General features: G+C 46.5%; 1 protein-coding gene across 2 annotated transcripts in view; it reads left to right on the forward strand.

The window, feature by feature from the left end:
• MARCHF4 (membrane associated ring-CH-type finger 4) overlaps positions 1–19,691 on the forward strand; it is a 108,961-nt gene that overhangs the window by 56,215 nt on the left and 33,055 nt on the right. The window lies entirely within an intron of this gene.

The following is a 19,691-nucleotide window of genomic DNA, read 5'->3' on the forward strand; positions in this document are numbered from 1 at the left end:
TTCAGAAGTACCTGTCATTTAAATCCCATCATTGCAAGGTTGAGCTCCCTCTTGTTGCACCATGTCAATTTAGAAACAGTTAATTAATCAGTACACTTGTCTTATGCCCATTAAATTACAGTGCAGCAAAAATGTTTTCCCAGGAAGAGGCAGTTGTTTATGGAAACTGAAAGAAGCTGTTTAGTTAATTCCCTTTTTTCATAAATTGTTTGGACAAGGCAACACTGAAACTGAGGAGCAGGAAACAAAGGAATTCTGCCATTAAAGAGAAGTGGAACTCTTTCCAGTGCTGGGTAATCCTCCTCCTAGCTCCATAGCTTAGAGAATCATTGTGTGAAAGTGCTTGCTCTGCCCTGAGTCTCAGAGAGAAACACAGACAAGAGGGACACCGAGGGCTTCTGCTTTGCTTAAGGAAATCTTCAGCTCACCTGGGCTTTTTCTGCTGTGCCTCTTCAGGCTTTTCCTTCATATTTTTTGCCTTTTTTTAGCTAGGGGTTTCTGTCATTTAAAGACTTTTGGGTGTTAGGAGTGGCTTAGATCCTTACCCTGCCATGAAAGCAGACAGGATGTGAGGGAGCGATGCAGGGCTTAGTCCCAGAGAAGGCTTGAGCAGGTCTGGAGCTGATCTAGTGTGGAGCAATGCCAGAAGGGGGGAATCCTCTTGTAAAATTTCTCAGTCCCTAATGCACAAATATTAGAAATTTGGTAAACTTGTGAGGCTTCCACCTCTAATAGGCTAGTCTCACAAGGCTCCAATATGCTCCATCTCATACAAATTGTATTTCTACACTTGATCCTGTGAGGTCCTGCACACATCAGAAACAAGAGGATGCATGTTTTCTTGTGTCTGACATGTCCACCCCTGGGAAAAAAAGCATGAATAACAGAGAGAAGGTAACTGAGCTCGTTGAGCAAACCTCATATTGTGCATGGATAATACAGAGAAAGATCTTAGTGTTGTTCTTGAACATAAGGTGATTTTGAATGACCAGGATGCTTCTGGACTGAAGAAAAGACAAGCAGGATTCTGCACCACTGTGGAAAACAGTCTCCCTACCAGCTGTCTTGCAATATTGATACCTTTGTCTCTCTGCAGGAAGGGCTGGGTTAGGATTGCATGAGGAGCAGATTGCCCATGCTTAAAGGCTTTCAAGTCAGAAGCAGTGGGGTCTGGCTACAGACATAACCACAGTGACAGCGTCTCATCAGCAGAAGCTCAGGAGCCCAGGAAAAGGAAACAGCTGACAGGGGACTTGGTTTGTCCCTGTGATACGCAAGAGAAAGTGAACTCAGGGGAATGAAAGCAAGCTGTTCTAACACCCACAATTATTTTACATTAGGAATATGTAATATAGATAGAGCAGGAATGAATTTAAAGTCAAAATCATAAACAAGTTTCTAAGTAACCAAGTCGGGTGGTTTTGGAGAAGCTTACTAGAAGGAGTTGGAGCATTAAATTGAACTGATATTATAATGAGGTAGAGCACATCTGTGAGTAAATTTATCTGATGTGCAGTATCAGAAGGCTAGAGCTGGCTGCTGAAGTAATCTCTTCAATCTTCTATCTGTCTGTTCAAAGCAGGCTCCAATTTCTTCATATAAAGGCATTTACCTCAGTTAGCAAGGGAAGATGTGTGTCTGGACACTGGCCCCTGGGTCTCTCCCTGTAGCTCTGATCTGCTTTCTGCCATGGTCTGTTCTCTGGGGTTGGGCTGGAGGTTCACAGTTACTGGTCTAAGGAAATACCATCAACCTACAGCACAAGGCAACAAAAACTACACCAAAGAAACATCTTCCTCTGAAGTAAAAACCAGTTGCACTCTTTCTGGAAGAGCCTCTCTTGACTGCTTTGAAGTTTTTATTCTCTGGCTACAAGGATAAGAGTATGTTACTCCTAATACAGAAGCAATCTGGAAAAGGCACCCACAGAATAGTAGAAATATCATGTCTCATGACACATGAAGGCTACAACAGTCAGTACAAGGGGAAGCCCAGGTGGAAGAATTTTTGCTCACTTTCTCCCATTGCCTATCCTTTAACTTTGATGAACAAATTCTCCCTCCCTAATCTTGCAGCTTTCAGCAGACCATATGCACAATGAGGTTACCTGTCCCTTTCCAGCCATTTTGCTGACTTCTAGCATGGGTGTTCCCCTGTGCTAAACCCCCTCTGGGTTTTGTGAATCTGAATCAGGACAAGGAATCCTCAGATCAGCTATGGTCATTGAAAGGAACCAGCTCCAAACTCTCTCACACACAGTGAGGGAACAAGCAAAGCTCAAACTGGTAAACAGCTTACTGCTCATTTAATATTATCTCTCAGCAAAGCTCCCAGTTTGCTAATACATCTGGGTGGTCTTGTTACAATTGCTGTTGTACTGCAGAGGAGCATCCTCCAGAATAGTTCCAGGTAGATCTCATTTGCCTGGCAGATAGTCCTGATTATCTTCCAAGTGAAATAAGTACTGCTTCCACCTAAGTAGGATCTAATGAGCCATGCAGTGGAATAGAGAAAAAAGAAAAAATAATAATATTTGCCTTGAGGAAAAGTATCCCAAAGAACTCAACAGCCTCTGCAGCCTGCTGCTGCCAGTGCTTGTCTCTCAGGCTAAGATGACTTTCTTAAAGTGTAAAGGAAAATACATAATTAGGTGGAGGAAGTGGTGGTCTTTGGGGTACAGATAGTATACTTGTTTCCCACAGTCTTGGTCTTTCACAATGTCTTATCCTGTCACACTTGCAAAAAATATCATTAAAGATGGATTGTGGTGGTTTCAGAGACTGCTCCCCATGTTTTCAGAGAACCCAAGGCAACAGGTCAGAGCTGAACGATGGCTCATCACAGGTTCACAACAGTGCAAGCAGCAGCTTCAGTGCTGCATACAACTCCCAAATGCACAGAATTACAGCAAAATCACAGACAAGGAGTGAATGCCTGCTTGCTCTTGAAGGGCTGCTGAATTGCAGTGCATGTGTCTGTGAGTCTAAAGGTAGGCTAGGGAGATGTTCTCCATGCAGTGCCATAGTTCCCAGCTAGGTTTGCAAAGAGCAGTAATGGCTTTCATCAGTTGAGCTGATACAGGCTGAAAAATATCCTAAACCACAGAAAAACCCATGCCAAGTACAGGCCAGATACAGTGGGTCTGGATTCAATCTGGTTGTACAGAAAGAGGTGAAGGTGAGCATCCCCAGGAGATGCTAAAGATAGGAGACAAAGGTTGCAAGCCCCAAATGGAGTGAGGAAAGGATGTTGAGCACCAACCAAAATCAGGGGTAAGCAACCCCATTGTTGTGGGTCTTGAACTTGAGAGAAACAGTGGTTCACGGCCAGAAAACTGATGAGGTAGATTAGACACAACATACCGTGCTTTCTGTCTGAGGTAGTCCAGTTTTCTAGTCCTGCACTCTGCAGAGTCTCCTCTAGGGACTGGAGAACTGTGAGGGGTCTCTGAATGACAGAAGCTTAAAGATAAAATGTGTTTAGCTTCAGGTTAGAAAGCTGATGCCAGCCCTCTATTCACATTCAGCCATTAACCTGCTCTTGAGACATTTTGTACCTGAGAAGCATGCAGAGTAAAGGTGGATGCAGGAGGAATCCCAGCCAGATCAGTTCAGAGCTCATGTTTCCTTATGCTCCTGGCTGTATTGTGGACCAAGACTGACCAATCTGTCCCCAAGGGTTCCAAAGTGACCCCTGGGGTTGCCCAGTCTGCAGTGGCAGGGAGACAAATACCTTCATGAGAATTTGGGGTTAGGCATTTTCTGGTCACTGCAGCCTGCTAGGTGGCTTCTTTTTCTTCCCTGTGACAGTAGCTGTGATGTAGGAATAAAGTAAGTTCATATTTTGTTATTAAACACTATAAATACATGGCAGGAATGAGCTCACAGAGCACATGCAGGCACTGCATGTCCGCTCTAGACAAGCAGAGGAGACAGGGGAAGGGGCAGCTGAGAAAAATCAGTAGTACCTGTTCTCCAGGTGACCACAAGACTGGCAAGCCACGTTGGTTTTCAGGCAAGTGCACAGCCACTGAAGTGCCAGCAGGAGCACCAGTCAGCAAAAACTTCCCAGATGTCTGTATGACCATAGCAAACCCAGCAACCTCTCTGTTTATTAAAACAGGCTTTAAAAGTACCTCCTCAGAGCTGCTCTAAGAAGCAATGCACCTGTGGAGGCTCTACTTCTGGAGAGCCTGGGATTGTTCCTGGGCAGGTAGCCTGAGTCTCCTCAAGAGAAGATCCTGCTGCCTCATCCAAACCTTAAACCAGCTTGGCTTTCTACTCTTGAAGGGTGTACATGGGGTCCTCAAGTGTGTCTGATAATGAGGGACAGGACTATGAGGATGAGCCTAATAGCTCTAAAAAACAAGTTAAAGGGAAGACTTGGGCAAGAGAATTCCTGAGATGCTTTTTGGAGAGGTGCAGTGCTGCAGCAGTAGGTGTGTGTTCCTTGCTGAGGATGTCTGAGCCACCGAAGCCTCAGGTTCTCCCTGGACAGTTTTTTAGGAAGTTTGGCTCCTGGAAATGTTTTCTACTTAAGCCAAGATGCTTTTAGTTTTAATTCAATATTAATGCTTAAAAAGAAAAGTCTGTTCTGTGTTCCAGGGCACTTAGCATCTTCCTTCCACTGCCCAGTAGGAACATGCTGTGTGACACTCTCCATAGCTGAGTGTCAGTGTGCAGAAAGCCTGGGTACACTCACATCAATGATAGTTTCTCTTGCAGGCCCTGTGTCTGTCCCCAGATAATTGCCCCATCATCTTTCACAGCTGTAACATGTGATGTTTCTCCTGAGTGAACAGTGCCAGGTAGACATGACACAGTGGAAGCAGCCATCTATTGCTATCTCCCCCTGACAGTCTGGGATGAAAAAGGATGTAGAGAGGTCATGTAAAGAGCAGACAGGGAGGAAAAGAAAGGTTATAGCAGCATCAGGCAGGCAGGTTTGAGGGACCACCTTTGCATATCTGAGCTTGTTTGATAGTGCAGGGAAAACAGCATGCAAGGCTCTGTACAAAGCTGGGGACAGTGCACAGCCCTGCTCTGGAGGGCTTGTTCCCCAGGATGATGGGCAGGTGATCAGCTTTGAAGTCACCCTGCCTGAAACCCCAAGGCCCAAAGCACACTGGCAAGGCAGGACTTGACATGCTGGCAGTCTTGAGGCAATGTGACTTTAATGTGTTCAGTCCTAGCAGCAGTTTAGCCCTGTCTCCTAGGGAAAGTCAAATAACAAGTCTCCTTGGGTTGCCACCCCACTACCACCTCAGCAGAGCCAGTGTCTCTATTGAATGCAGCCTGCCTGTAGGCTGTAGCGGGCAGGGCTTGGTAGGTGCACTGCCAGCCCCTGTTTACTCCTCACACCATAACTCTTTGCTCTCAGTTTCCTTTGCACTTTCACACCTCCTTCCCTGTCATCACATTATGCTGAGGTGACCACTTCCACTCTGCCTTCCCTTTGGTGAGCTCCAGCCCTAGCCCTGAGTGCTGCCTTTGCATGCCTGAGTTACCTGCAGGCTGTGCAAATTAAATCACCCCTGTGGTGGCAAACCCCAAATACGTTTGCCAATGTATTGTACAAGGTATTGCTGGCTTACCTTGGGGAAACTTTCACTCAGTTCATGTTCCTGTTTCCTTGCAGTCTAATCAGGGAAGGGAGGAGGAAAAAAAGCCCTCTGTAAGTATGTGCAGAACTAATAGTCACAGGTTGGATGATTTTATTTTATTTTTATCCTATTAATTAATGTAAGCAGAAAACAAGCTGGGCAGGAGTGACCTGGCTACCCTGCTCCCTGTTTGTGAGCCAGCCAGCCCTGAAACACATGGCAGTGCAGCAGAGCAAGCTTCAAGACCTGCCTTCTGTGTGCTCAAAGTTCATCAGTGCTGTTCCCAGGCAGACTTTCATCTCTGACATCTCCCCAGAAATGAAAGAATATAAATTAAATTAAAAATTCAAAGACTGTGGCTCTCCTTCCAGTAGCAGGAAGGCAAAAATGATGAAGATCGTGGGCAGTGAAGCCCAGGGTGCAGGTCCCATGTGAAGATCTCACTTAGCTTCCTCAGCTGGTTGCTGGCAAAGCCCAGGGATGGTGGCCAAGCACAAGGAGGGGAGCTGAAGGACACAGAAGGAGCATTTCCACCTGCCAGGTGCTGGAGCTGTCAGAAGTCCTCCAACTTCTCAGGATGATTGGAAGTGCCCTTGCCAGCAGGCACTACCAGTTTCATTTCCCATTTGCTGCCCCTCAAAAATAATCTCTGAGTGAATTTATCGCCTGTGGAAATGTGTGGATATGAGAGTTGAAGGCGGATGTAGCTTGGGCAGAAGCCATGGGTGCAGGCATGGTACCCTGACCATGCTCTGCTCTCCCTGGAGCCAGGGGCCTCAATGAACACCAGCACTTCACAGAAGCTGGAGGTACTCATGTTGGAAATTAAATTTTACAGTACCATCTCCCATTGCCTCTTCCTTTCAGCAAGGACACAGAAGTCAGGCTGAGGATTTGTGTGCAGACATAATAAGAGATGGATGTGCAGTAGTAGGATAATTTCCTTTCCCTCAAAGGCTCAGTTTACTTACATAAACACCCCTGCAGCTGGATAGGGTTCTGGCAAGGGGTAGGACCTTCCTGCAGAGCTGATGTGGGCTGCCCCAGTACACAAGACTGGGACATGCTCTGCCAGAGTGACCATCAGTGCCCATGCAGACTGGTGACCAGCCATGTTTAACCACATGCTCTTCAACAGCCTTGTCTTAAAACCCTTGGCAAATGCAGATAACATGAAGTCTCTGGTTGGCCATCTGTGATGGATAGGGGTCATTACCCTGGTACACAGAGCAAGGATCCTGATGTGGAGATTGCCCCGCACCCAACAGCATGTCATCAGTGGAGCTGCAGGAGGGAGAGCCATTACTGGGACCTATTCTGCTTATGCTGACCTCAGACAAGTGAGCTTCCCAGCACACTGCAGCCCATGAGGCGCATCCACAGATGCTGCAGATATTTCCCATTCCTGGAGCATCGCAGTGAAGGGTGATGGCTGGATAATGAGTTTCTTTAGTCTTGCCTGAGTGCTTTCAGCTCTGCAGACACAAATTGTCAGTGTTCAGCACCAAAGATCAGATGAGTAGCTGATTATGCACTACCCTGCCCTGAACACAACTCTCAACAATTAATGGGACTTCTTCCAGGTAATACACATCTGTGAATAGTGATAATTTCTGTGCTCATCTCTCTGCCAACCCCAGTTCTGCAAAAGGCAAGAATAAAATACAGGAGCTTTCAAAAACCTCTTTAAATCTTCCTGACATCTCAAAACCCAGGAACACCACACTGAAAGGTCTCAGCTCTTGAGGCTTCTAGTCCTGGCCACTTTGCACAGATGACATCCAGGGCAGAGCAGTGAGAATAGCATTCCTCTTTTCTCTTCTGTCTCTGGTGGACCAGCTGATGACTCTCTCGCATCCCAGCTGCTTGCAGCATGAACAATAGTGAAGGAGTAATTACTGCTACAAGAAGACAGAAGGTCATCCAGGATGTGGGCTGGTCAAGTATCATGTTTGGTGCACCAAGAAACAGACTAGAGCAGCTGGGTGGATGTAAAGGACAATCCCATCCTAAAATCTGACTGCAGATTAGAAAGATGATAAAATATCTGTCTCTGTGCAGTTTGAGTGGCTGAAGCTCACGGTTGGCACACACCAACTTTTCATTCCAAACACTGCCCAGGAGCAGGTAGAGCACTAGTTTTGTTGCTTGTCCTTTGGCTTCTTCACCAGGGCAAAACAAAGGCTGGCCAGGAACATGCACTTGACCCTTCCTGTGCCGAGGCACACCTTGATAAGCTAACTGTAAGTTGTTGCAGAGAATATGTGTTGCTTCAGAGGAAGGCAGCCTACCCCCTAGCTAAAGGAGGGTGCTGGAAGGCCTGTCACAAACCTGTCTGACAGGACATAGTTCACCAAGTTCAATAACCAGGTGCAGTAAGAGGAAACTCACAAGACAGAAATAGGTTTGGGACCTGATACAGCAAAATGCAATGGGAAGGGAGCAGGAGATGCAATTTGACAAAGCACAGTAAAGATGGAGAGGGTAATAATTCATATTTCAATAGGGCATCTTTTGTGCTGAAGGATACAAACGATTTGGCCTCTGTTTGGGATTCAGCCACCTCTGGAGTGGAACATAGCCATGCATAACGTTTGACATTGCCTCAGTGTTGATGTATTGGTTAATATGCAAATTGCCAATCAGTGTATCTTCAAAAGGTTATTGGAGAGTCAGATAATAAATCAGCCCTGTGTAGTGCTTGATATTTTCACACTGACAGTGCTGAAAGCTCAGAGCCCTGGCACTATTTATATGTACACATCTGCATGTGTATTTCACTTACACACACACACAGAGTAAACCTCATCCTGTTCTTGTGCAAAAGGAAGGCTGTAAGAGGAAATAGAAAATGGCTTCTGTATGGCTGTTCTCACATTTATTTCTACCTTTTCTCCTCTCTGTTTTATACTTTGCCTGTGAAAGGGAAAGCTGGATTCCCCAGCTGGAGTAGCAAAACACAACAAGGCTTTCCACCAGGAGGTATATGCAGGCAAAGATTGCAACACATGGATTCACACAGTTTCTTATACAGGAGGCCTTTGGCCAGGGCAGCATTGAAAAAAATCAGAATTAATGTTGTGCAGCCTCCCCCAGGGACAGTGTGGCCAGCACCGTTGGTACCTTCAGCTCTATCCTCTTGAGCTGCTCTTGGCTGGAAAGCTGTCACGCAAGGCAAAGGGATTTGAGGATTAAGCTGCCTGTTCTCCTTTACCATGGTTTATTTTTGCTGTACTTCAACTAAGTGTGCCTATGGGTTTATGAGCTCTGGACCACGCTCCTGCAGTGGGGGCAGAGGATGGTGCTGAGGAGAGTCAGCAAGAGCATGTTTGCCTGCCTCCTAATCTCAGCTTTTCCCCAGGGAACTTCACCTACTTTTCCAGCAGCCAGAATGCATTTAAACTAGAGAGCAAGTGAAGGGGCAGCATGACAACTCTTGACATGACCAAGTGGTTTGAGACTCCTTGGTTTTATCCCTCCCTTATCCCACGTGGAGCAGTTCAGGCTGCTGCACACTGCTGCTGGCTCTCCCATCTAATGTGCAGCCCCCTGGCTCCCCCAGGGCGTGACCCTGAGCTGCCAGCCCTGCAGACACTGGCTACCTCAACTCTGTGGGTCTTCCCTGGATTCTATTGGAGAGGTATTGTCAGGAGTGGTTGGTTTGGCCTGTTGGGGTTCCTGAGTGGCATCCATCATCACTGCATGAGTGCATCCTGCAGGCAGCTGCTCTGCAGCCACTCCACCCGCCGGCTCAGCAGATACGTGCTGAAGGAACACTTTATATTTATGGCTGGATTTTAGCTCTCTGCCAGTAAAGGCAGTTCAGCCTCACTCTGTAACTGCATCATTTCCAAAGGAGGTGCCTCTGCCTCGAGCACATGTTTGTGCCAGCAAGCATTTTGACTTTCTGCCAAACATTTAAGTGACCTTATGGAATGATTGGAAAGCAAGGCTCTGGAGCTCTGCTACCCGCAGTCTCTGAGGGCCTTTATTCTTCCCTCTGTGGCCTCCTTCATATATTTTTGTTCAGCATCTCCATTCACAGGGTTCCCTGTTAAAAAGAAATGCCTTCCCCCCTAAGACAGTCTGTAGTAATAAGGAACTTGATCTCACATAAATTGGGATGTTCTGAGAACCATTTTAATTTCTGCTAATCGGCAGATGAAAAATGAATTACTTCAGATGTCATGTACTAACGTGACAGAGTTACCCAGTAATTGAAGGGCTCTACATGAGTGAACTTTGTAATTGCATATTCTTCTCCTTGAGTCCAGGAGGCAGAAGGGAAAAGCAGATCAGGCCATGTCTTAATGAAACAGCTCAGTCCTGCAGTGCTGCTGAAGCTAAAAGTAAACAAATTGAGCTCATTATTTTATGTCACAGCTCCCCAACTGCTGCAGCAGCCCTGTGTATGATGTGCTCTCTCCTGCTTCACTATCCCTCCACTGCTTCTGCTTTCAACCCTGCAGCAACCCACTCTTGGCCCCAGTGGCAGCCTTCACCCCAGGTGCACCTGAGGCCAACATCTGCTCCAGTCCCAGCACAACCCCACACAGCAGGAGACACAGATATAGCTTTGGAGTTTTTCCATTTCTGAGATGCCAGTCCTGACCAGCTGCCCAGCTGGAGCAGGAAAAGCTCCTACATAACCATCCCCATCCAAACCTGTTGGGGCCACCTCTCTTGCCAAATCCCCATCTCTACTCCCAGCTGGGAAACACAGCCTTTGAGTACTGGAGACACGCTCTGCACGTCTGTCTGCAGCTTTATTATTGGCTTCCACTTACTGAATGTGCACACAGCTTTCCCACATCCACACCCCTTTGCCCCAGTCCTGGATGAGGGTCACTTGAGGGCGCTATGGCAAATGGGAACCCCCAAACCCTGTGGTAGAGTCATTTTCCACTCCTCTTTGTTAATGAACTGGATGTACCTGCACAAAGCATCTCTTCAGCAGTTGCTGCACTTGTGGAAGGAACATCTCACTGCTGTAAGGCTGCCAACAACACCTGGCCATTTTTCTCATTCATGAAATAAGTTGGAACATGAGGCAAATATTATAAAACACAGATTTTCTTAGCTATTACCTTGAAGGATTTTTCAGCTTTCTTGTGGGGAAAAAGGAAAAAAGGGGGGCAAAAAAAAAGTCTATTGCTTTGTTTGTTTTGGGATCTATCATCTGGACGGTTAGATGTGGATTTTCCATGGCTGCTCCTCAGCAGCTGATGGCATAATGTTTTCTGAAATGGCCATTAGCTGAGGACCTTTATGAAGAGCTTCCCAGGGAAGTAGCTGCAAAGTTCAATTTGCTGCATTATGAACACATCCCTGATAAGAATTGCATTACATGGTACTCACATGCTGAAAGCATTAACTTCCTGCTTCCTACTTTGAACTTCTAAAATACATATTGATGGATCTGGTGAGGAGTGAAGAAGTAGGAAGGTGAAGGTCCCCAAAGATAAGAAATAATAACAAATAATTGCTGTATTTTTGACTCCAGGAAAAAGAAGCAGTATGTTTCGAAGATTTCTGTGTAGCTGAGGCTTTTTCACTAGACAAAGCCATTTGTACCAAAAAAAAAAAATAAAAAGGGGGAAGAAAAAAAAAAAGGGAAAACCTCTTTAATTGGTTGAAAATTTATTACAACAAGCCATAACTTAAGGGCACTTGATTTTGTTCTGAAGAGCTTTTGGATTCATGGAGCCGCATCAGATTTACCACAGCTTCTTAGGGAGCAAAATTGAGCTCCGTTCTCTACCTCACACAGAATAAATCTAAGTATTGTCTGAAATACTTTTAGTTTTTAATTAAGAAGAACCAAAGTGAAGCAAGAGTGAATTTCTCTTTCAGAGGCTAGATTGTTCTAGCTCACAAAATCATCTGCAGTAAATCTCCAGAAGTTTAAAGCCTCGGTACTTTGAGTGAAAGCCCAGGAGTTACAGGCTAGGGCACTTCTTTTCTGGAATGCTGGGCCAGCTCTGCTCTGTATTCAGGACAAATCTGGAGCTGAACTGGATCTAACACCCAAGTGCTCAGGAGTGCTCGGGTTATCTTGATTTCTTTGCACTGTAGGCTCTTCATTTAATTGGTGCTATGATCACACCTGATGAGGCACAGCAGGTGATATTTGAGATGTTTGCCTTTTGATTCCTTGCAACTGAGCAACATGTAGTAAGAATTACTTGAATCAGCTAATCAAAAACATGTTCAATGACATTAGGGTGAAGTGGACTCTAGAACACCTAAGTAATGTTATTCTTCTTGTGGAAATCCTTCTGTAGAGAGAAAAGCAAATAAATCCCAATGCATTTTATCTAAGTTCTCTGCTACCTGGGCTATTAGTAAGTAATTCCTGAAAATCCCTTTTTATTCTGTATTTCAGTCAGGGTTCAGTTTATTCTGGTTTTTCACTCATATTTTGGTGGTGTAGCTGAGACTAGCCAAGAGTCTATGACAGCTGCTGGAGTAAGAGCACAATTGAATCCTATATATCAAAATAAAGTAATGCAAGAGTCTAGTTCAAGGTATAACTGGACTGCCTATCTTAAACAAGTCTACAGTCTCTCTACAACTACCTGAAGGGAGGTTGTAGACAACTGGGGGTTGGTGTCTTCTCCTAGGCAACCAGCACCAGAACAAGAGGACACAGTCTCAAACTGCACCAGGGGAAGTTCAGGCTCGAGGTGAGGAGAAAGTTCTTCACTGAGAGAGTTGTTAGCCATTGGAATATGCTGCCCAGGGAGGTGGTGGAGTCACCATCCCTGGAGGTGTTCAAAAAGGGATTAGACATGGCACTTGAAGCTGTGGTTCAGTAGTCACGAGGTCTTGGGTGACGGGTTGGACTTGATGATCTTTGAGGTCTTTTCCAACCTTATTGATTCTATGATTCTTTACCTTCATTTGTTTCTAGACCACCCTCCCGCCCTGCAGAGATCATTAAGGTTTTAGCAATTAAAGGGGAAAGAAACCCCATCATTTCTTGTGCTCCCTGGTGGGATCAAGAGCTGATCTGTGTGTAGAGGAAATCTGTCCCTGCTCTTGCCTGAGTCTGTTGCAGCATTGGGGTGTTGGTTATGCTGTGGAGTACAGAGGTTGCCTCAGGGTTTTCAATGTGGCACCCATCCTTGTTAATGAGCAGTGGGGATCACACACATGCACAGCCCTATGGGGCTCTTGGTTTTGAGCATCCCACTCTGAGGTGGCAGAGGAGGAGCAGGGCAATTTGATAAAGGGGGTATCCAATGCTGCAGTGCAGTTCAGGGCTCTTTGGGGGCTCTCCTGTGCTCTACCAACTCAGGCATAATGATGGGATGCAAACTGGCCAGATGCCTCTCCTTCAAATCTCTGCACAGGGTTTTACCTGCTGTCTGCCTCCAACATAGCTGAGCCTTCTGAGGCATCCACTTATAAAACCCCAACAAACATCCTTTGGTCTAAAATACAGGGGAGCTTTGCTGATGGCTAGCAAGCCAGATATGGTGATGATCCCTTAGCTCTGTCAGCAAGAAAGAGTCACCATGAGGATCAGTAAAGCTTAAAGAAAAGAAAGTTTTCTTCCTTCCCCCTTCGCCATCCCACTCCCAAATTCTGAGCTGCCATCTCTTGTGCTGTCTGTCACAGTGGCAGTGACAGGCACAAAATACTGGAGATGGGAAAGAGCAGAGGTCACTTAAAATTCCCCTTGGCTGTGGTAAAGCTGTGGTAAAGGCCATGGGCAGCAGTTGCTCAGCTGGAAAATCACATTGCCTGCGGTAGTGGTGGGAGGAGTTTTACTGTAGAAAGAGGCTCCGGATCCAGTCCCTCCCTGCCCTCCACGCAGCTGTGTCTGCAGCCTCTCATATTTTCATCAGAGAGGTGCAGAAAAAGCCTGAGCAGAACAGTGTGGCAGCCTTGGTGCTCCTTGCAGGTGTGGTGACAGCAGCCTCTGTGGGTGGAAAGGTAATTAGTGATGTTTTGTGGGGGATTTGGAGCTCTGCAGACTTGATGGCTTTTCAGACACGACTCACTCTGGAACAAACACTGGGGCTCAGCTTAGGACTGTGTGAGATATATCCTTATCATGACCAGCACCCACGTTTCCAGACACCACCAAAATGCATGGGATGGTCCTGGAGGGGTGTGTGGTGGTTTTCCTGGGTACATTAAAACTGAGCAGCCTTCCTGCCAGCCTGTAGGCAGAGGGATGTCTGTGTGTTGTTGGATGATGGGTTGGACTCAATGATCTCAAAGGTATTTTCCAACCTGGTTAATTCTATTCTATTCTATTCTATTCTATTCTATTCTATTCTATTCTATTCTATTCTATTCTATTCTATTCTATCATCACCCTATTGGGAGATAAGTGGCCCGTTCACAGGACTGCAAGAACTGCTAACATCCATTGAAAACTGCAGGGGAAAAAAGCCCTGCAAAACAGCAGATCTGCCCCATACTCCCATCACAGGGCCCCCACAGGGCTGTGCCCAGCTGTGGCTGCTCACTGCTTTGAGGATGAGGTGCCCCAAAGAGGAACCCACACATCTCTACCATGCTGAAGCCTCACAGAAATGTGGTCCTGCCATTGGGAGCTACCAGGCCAAGGTTCCACAATAAAACTTCATCCAGGCAGCCACAGGCTTGAAGCCACAGCAGAACAAAAGAAAGAATTATCCAGAGCTGGATTTTCCTCTACTCCTTTTATGGAGCTGCATTTTCTCTTGCTGCTGGGCTGGGGGATACCCATTGCAGTCCAAGGCACATGGCTCTTGCCTGGTATGGGGCAACATTGTCTCTGCCTGCCACAGGGATGCCTGGTCTTGCAAGGGGAGTAGTGGGATGAGCCAGTCCTGATCACAGAGGTGACATGGCAGCACTGGTGGCACCTAAGAATCACTCACATGTATTATCCTGTAAATCCCTCAGGTTTCAGGGAGCTGACCAATCAGAGGATTCCCTCCCAAGCTGAGTCTCTCAGCACATGACTGCTGAGATGGAGATTCAGGTCAGCACCCAGCACTGCCAGGACACCTAAAGGAGATGACAACCCACCACAGACCCCTGTACATAACCATGTCCTATTCTGTCCTGACACCACAGGAAATACAAACCCACTCTTCTTTGGGTCTGCAGTCTGAATCAATCTCCCACAATGTTCTGTAATTTCATACAATACACACATATATTTATTCTCAGATGTTTATTTCACATCCCTTGTTGTCTCTTGCTGGGTGGCACAGCGCTTCCGTGGGGGAGGGTATTCATGGGAAGTATCCAAGATACTAACTGCAACATGCATGTTTAGTTTAAAAGGATGGAGGGGCAGTTCTTCTAAGTGTGTGTGAAGGCAGAGTGATCATTAGTACATGTTTATTGAAGTTTACCAGCTCTGTACCAGCTCAGGGCTTCTCTTTGCCATCAAGCTTAATTCCTCGGTAATTACGTTCCTAAACTAGAAATCATTTGGCATTTATTTGCCATAATAAAACTTCCCATTGTATTTAAATTCAATGTGAAGATTTAAGTGTATTTAGGAGACTCATCTGAAGACCTGAAATCAAATATTCCTGGTTTCCTTTTCCAAACAAGACAAATTCAGATAAATGCTAGCAGTCAGATCCATGCGTGCAGCCACTCCTGTGAGTGGTGGCAGCTGCATGTGCATACCCTCAGGGAGAGATGGTAGCACTTGGGATGTGCACAGCTTTTTCAGCTTCTTCTCACTGCCCTGCTCTGGTCCAGAGCCCTGGTTATATCTGTGGTGCTGATGACTGAAGCTGCTTTGTACACCTGAGCAGGGAAAACACATGGCTGATAAAAAACTGCAGGTGTTAAGATCACCATCAGCCACCCCTGCTTGCTGTACAGCTTGCACTGGTTTTCAGACTGTTTGCTTTAATAGTTGGGTAGCAGGATGTTGTTACTGTGGCTCTTTCCAGCTGACCTGGCTGACTGCTCAGGAGCTGAGAGCCCAGAGGACAATGTCCCAGCCCAATGACACCACTGTCACCAGCCCTGCTGTGTTCAGAGGAGACCAGGTGGGCAGATTCACTTTACTTCATTTATAGGTAAAAGAACAGGCCTGGGAAATGCTTGCTGTGGCTGCCTGCTGGTGGGTGAGCAGCTGCAGCTTTGGTAGTGATGTGTGGATGGGCTCTCAGCACTGATAAATGACAGATGAAACAGCCAGGCGAAACACTGACACCAGCTCGCTACAGGGGTGACACTGCTCCTGACGTCCTTATTTTCTCCCCAGATATACTGAGCATCAGAAGTAATAATTTTTTCCCCCCATCCTTTCTCAGAACTCCTCCCAGTAGGCTTAAAATAGCAGGGCCCAGATAATCATTAACTGCTTTGACGTATTGCAACAGGCACAGAATGGGAATTTGTAAGGAGAGGACAGAGCTGGAGCAGCCCCACACTCCCAGTCTGTCTCCAGCTGTATCATCCTCCTCAGGGTAAAGCAAATCAGCCTGGCCTTGTCTTTGCTGCATCTAGAGACAAGATCCCATCACAGCCAGAAATAAAGAAGAATATTATATATAATTAAATAGAATAGAATTAACCAGGTTGGAAAAGACCTTTGAGATCGAGTCCAACCTATCACCCAACCCCATCTAATCAACTAAACCATGGCACCAAGTTCCTCATCCAGTCCCCTGTTAAACACCTCCAGCGATGGTGACTCCACCACCTCCCTGGGCAGCCCATTCCAATGGCAAATCACTCTTTCTGGGAAGAACTTCTTCCTAACATCCAGCCTAAACCTCCCCTGGTGCAGCTTGAGACTGTGTCCTCTTGTTCTGGTGCTGGTTGCCTGGGAGAAGAGACCAACCCCCACCTGGCTACAACCTCCCTCCAGGTAGTTGTAGAGAGCCAGGCTTCTCCAGGCTAAGCAACCGCAGCTCCCTCAGCCTCTCCTCATAGGGCTTGTGCTCCAAACCCCTGCCCAGCTTTTTTGCCCTTCTCTGGACACGTTCCAGCAAGTCAACATCTTTCCTAAACTGAGGGGCCCAGAACTGGACACAGTACTCAAGGTGTGGCCTAACCAGTGCTGAGTACAGAGGCAATTGCTGAATATAATACTCTTCCTAAAAGCAGGAAAGAGCAATATACAGGGCAGAGTTGAGTTCCTATGTGGAGAGAGCTGTGGCTGAAGCCAGAGCACCCTCCCTTCCTTTTTTTGATTAACTGTGGTTTTCTACTTTTGACCTGAACCCTGATTTAGACTTGGATAAGAAGTGAAAAAAGGCAGGAGCCCTGAGTCCAAAGCACACTTGGTTGCTTCAGAGGAACAAGATGGTCCTAAGCAACCTGAGGATGAAGCTTGCAGCCAGAGAGCATTTCACCGCTAGCTGCTGGCGAAGCGGAATACTGCTCAGGCTGGTCTGAGTAATGGAGTGTAACTCTACAAAGGAAAATTGCAAACATAAGTGTTGGGAAGTAAACCCTTGAAAGGGTCTTTGGAGAGCAGTCCCCAAAGGGAATTGGTGGGGAATGCTGTTGTTTAAAGCACTGGAGAATATGTTGTGTAGAGCTATTTTCTATAAGCCTGTAGCAATGGGTGTGGGAATTTAATATCTGTCTCTAATTGCTGTGATCTGCACCTCATTTTGGGTTTGCTTTTGTGTGCATGTGGTGTTTAACAGAGGTCCCTGCACAGCAAATTCTTCATGTATATATCAGCCTGATATATCAGACTGTTCCTGAGCTGGCTGTACAGCCAGCAGTGAGACTCCTTCCCATTGCTGTACAAAAGATTTACTCCCTTAATATGCCCGTGGTGTTTATTTCTCTGCTGGTACAGGTGCATGTGTGTGCCTGTGTGCATGTGGCAGTGCTTTACAAATGCCTGCTGAGGACAGAATTGGTCTTCACAGTATGCAAAGCTAGCCATGCACCACACACACAGATATACTACTTCACACAGCTGGAGAAAAGGTGATAAATCAAGTTATTGCTAGGTTTGCAAAAATCAAGAAATTAGGGAATTCATGTCCTCAGCTGAAGCCTGAGGTATTGCAGGAGCTGGCAGGACTAGACAGGGTTGGATTGTTCCAATTAGGGAAGGGAGACTGGGTCCCCATGGCAGTGTAGGATGTCTGTGAACATCTCTAGGCCCTGAAGAGACAAGCTTAGATTTTTGTAGACTAGTTTATTACAAAGCCTAAGAAGCCAATGTGAATCCAGGCTGCAGCCTCAGCTTTTCTCCTCTTGCCTTTGCCTGGAGGTTGTTGTTCCTAGTTCTTGCTCTGTTCTTCCCCTTTCCTGATCCCACAGCAAGGGTGCCTTCAGCTGCTCATTAGACAAAACCCAGGGACCTCATTTGCCATTTTGAGCCCTTGTGTGCAGTGAGGTGGAAAAGCAAGGATGCTGTAGAGCTGGAAGTTTTCTGTTACCTGCTTGGTGCTGGGATCACAGTTGTGTGCTGGGGAGTCAGGCTGTTGAGAAAATAAAGCAGCAGGGACTGAGATGAGGAGGACAGACCAGAGGCAGAGGCACAGAACAGTGGTCTTTGTACCAAGCTAGCTCTTACTGGGGAAGAGTTTTGGCAAGCCTGGAGGCAGAGGAGGTGTGCTAAGCCCCGATTCCTCCTGTTTTGCATCCTGGCTGGCAGTAAATGGTCGTGCAGGTTGTTTATTGCACTTGTATTTGCCCACCCCTGTCCCAGCAAAGGCTGCACCTCACCTGGGGAGTCTGAATGCCAAATGTCAGTGCTCCTTCCGCCCCACACACCTTCCTTCCATCTAATCCTTCCATGCTTCCCTCCTTCTGACTTGTCCTACACAAGTCCTGTCCTACGAGTCTCCATGCCCCTGCCTCCCTTTGCATCTGCACCAGTGTGCAGTGAAACCCAGTGACAGGCAGAGCCCAGCTTGGTTTTGTAACATAAACAGTTATTTACAGTTTTGCTAAAATTTCATGGAAGATGACATTTTCAGGTCACCAAGCTGAAGCAAATGAAATGATTAACATATTTGCATTGAGTTTTTGCAAAATAAGTATCACTCTTGCCCAGCATGGTACTCAGTTCCTCAGGTCCCAAGACCTGAGGTACTCTGAAAGCTCAGGCAGTTTCCCACTAGGGTTAGCAAAAGCAAGATCCAGTTTTCTAATCCAAGGCAATGGGGATGGACATCTCTTACTGTGTCCAGCAGCCTCAGACACCAGGGTCTGTTATCCAGGTGCTCCATCAGTGGTAATGATGAGGCCAATCTAGGGATGTAAGAGGAAATACCTTCTCCCCAACACTGAAAGTATGGTGCCAGCTTTCCCTGTACTGTAGATATTCTAATTCTGCCTTTAAAAGCTTTTAAATCTTGGAGCACAGCTAAATACACTGTTGGGGTCTATACTACAGTTTTTAAACACCAAGAGGTGGGGAGTAAAATGTAATAGCTCTGTTCTTCCCTAAACAAGTGATAGTAAATGACTGTAAAATGAGCTCTGTGTGCAGAGAGGAATTCATTCTTACGGTGAACAGGGTGATAGCAGACAGATCAGAATAATATTGGGTTTTCCTGGATACCCTGCTTGAAGCTACACCAGAAACAATGGGGTGATTCAGGAGGTTCAGTGTTTTGTCCACCACTCCTAAATGCCTCTGCATAACAAGCCAGGACACAATTTATTCTCCATCTTTCTTGCCAGAAATATAGTCAGCTGTACAGGTTATGCATCAGTATGAGTCACTTCCAACAGAGTCTGGGGAACGTGTATGTGTTGTGAAATTTGAGGACCTTTTCCCTGCTGGGCTATGGGTACACAAAGATCAGGATCTCAGGCACATGCCTGTCACCCAGTCAGTCATCCTTCCCAGTCCAGGAGCACTAGGAAAGAGAGTACTCTGTCTAGAGCTGCAGATACCCACTGTCTGGTGGTACTGAGTGGTTCTGGGCTCAGTCCAGCTCCCAGTGAAGAGCGTCACCTTCATGACCGGCATGATCTAGCATGTGCAGAAAATCCAATGGGCTGGAGGGAGCCACCCTAGTCCAAGCAGGACATCAGCCTGCAGCAGAGGTTGTCTTGAACCTATCTATCAGCCTTGCTTTCTGAAATAGGTAGCAGATATACAGAAACCTGAGCAGTGAAACAGTAGCACCTGTCA

This window comes from Dryobates pubescens, chromosome 2 (assembly GCF_014839835.1).
Source record: "Dryobates pubescens isolate bDryPub1 chromosome 2, bDryPub1.pri, whole genome shotgun sequence".
NCBI lineage: Eukaryota > Metazoa > Chordata > Aves > Piciformes > Picidae > Dryobates > Dryobates pubescens.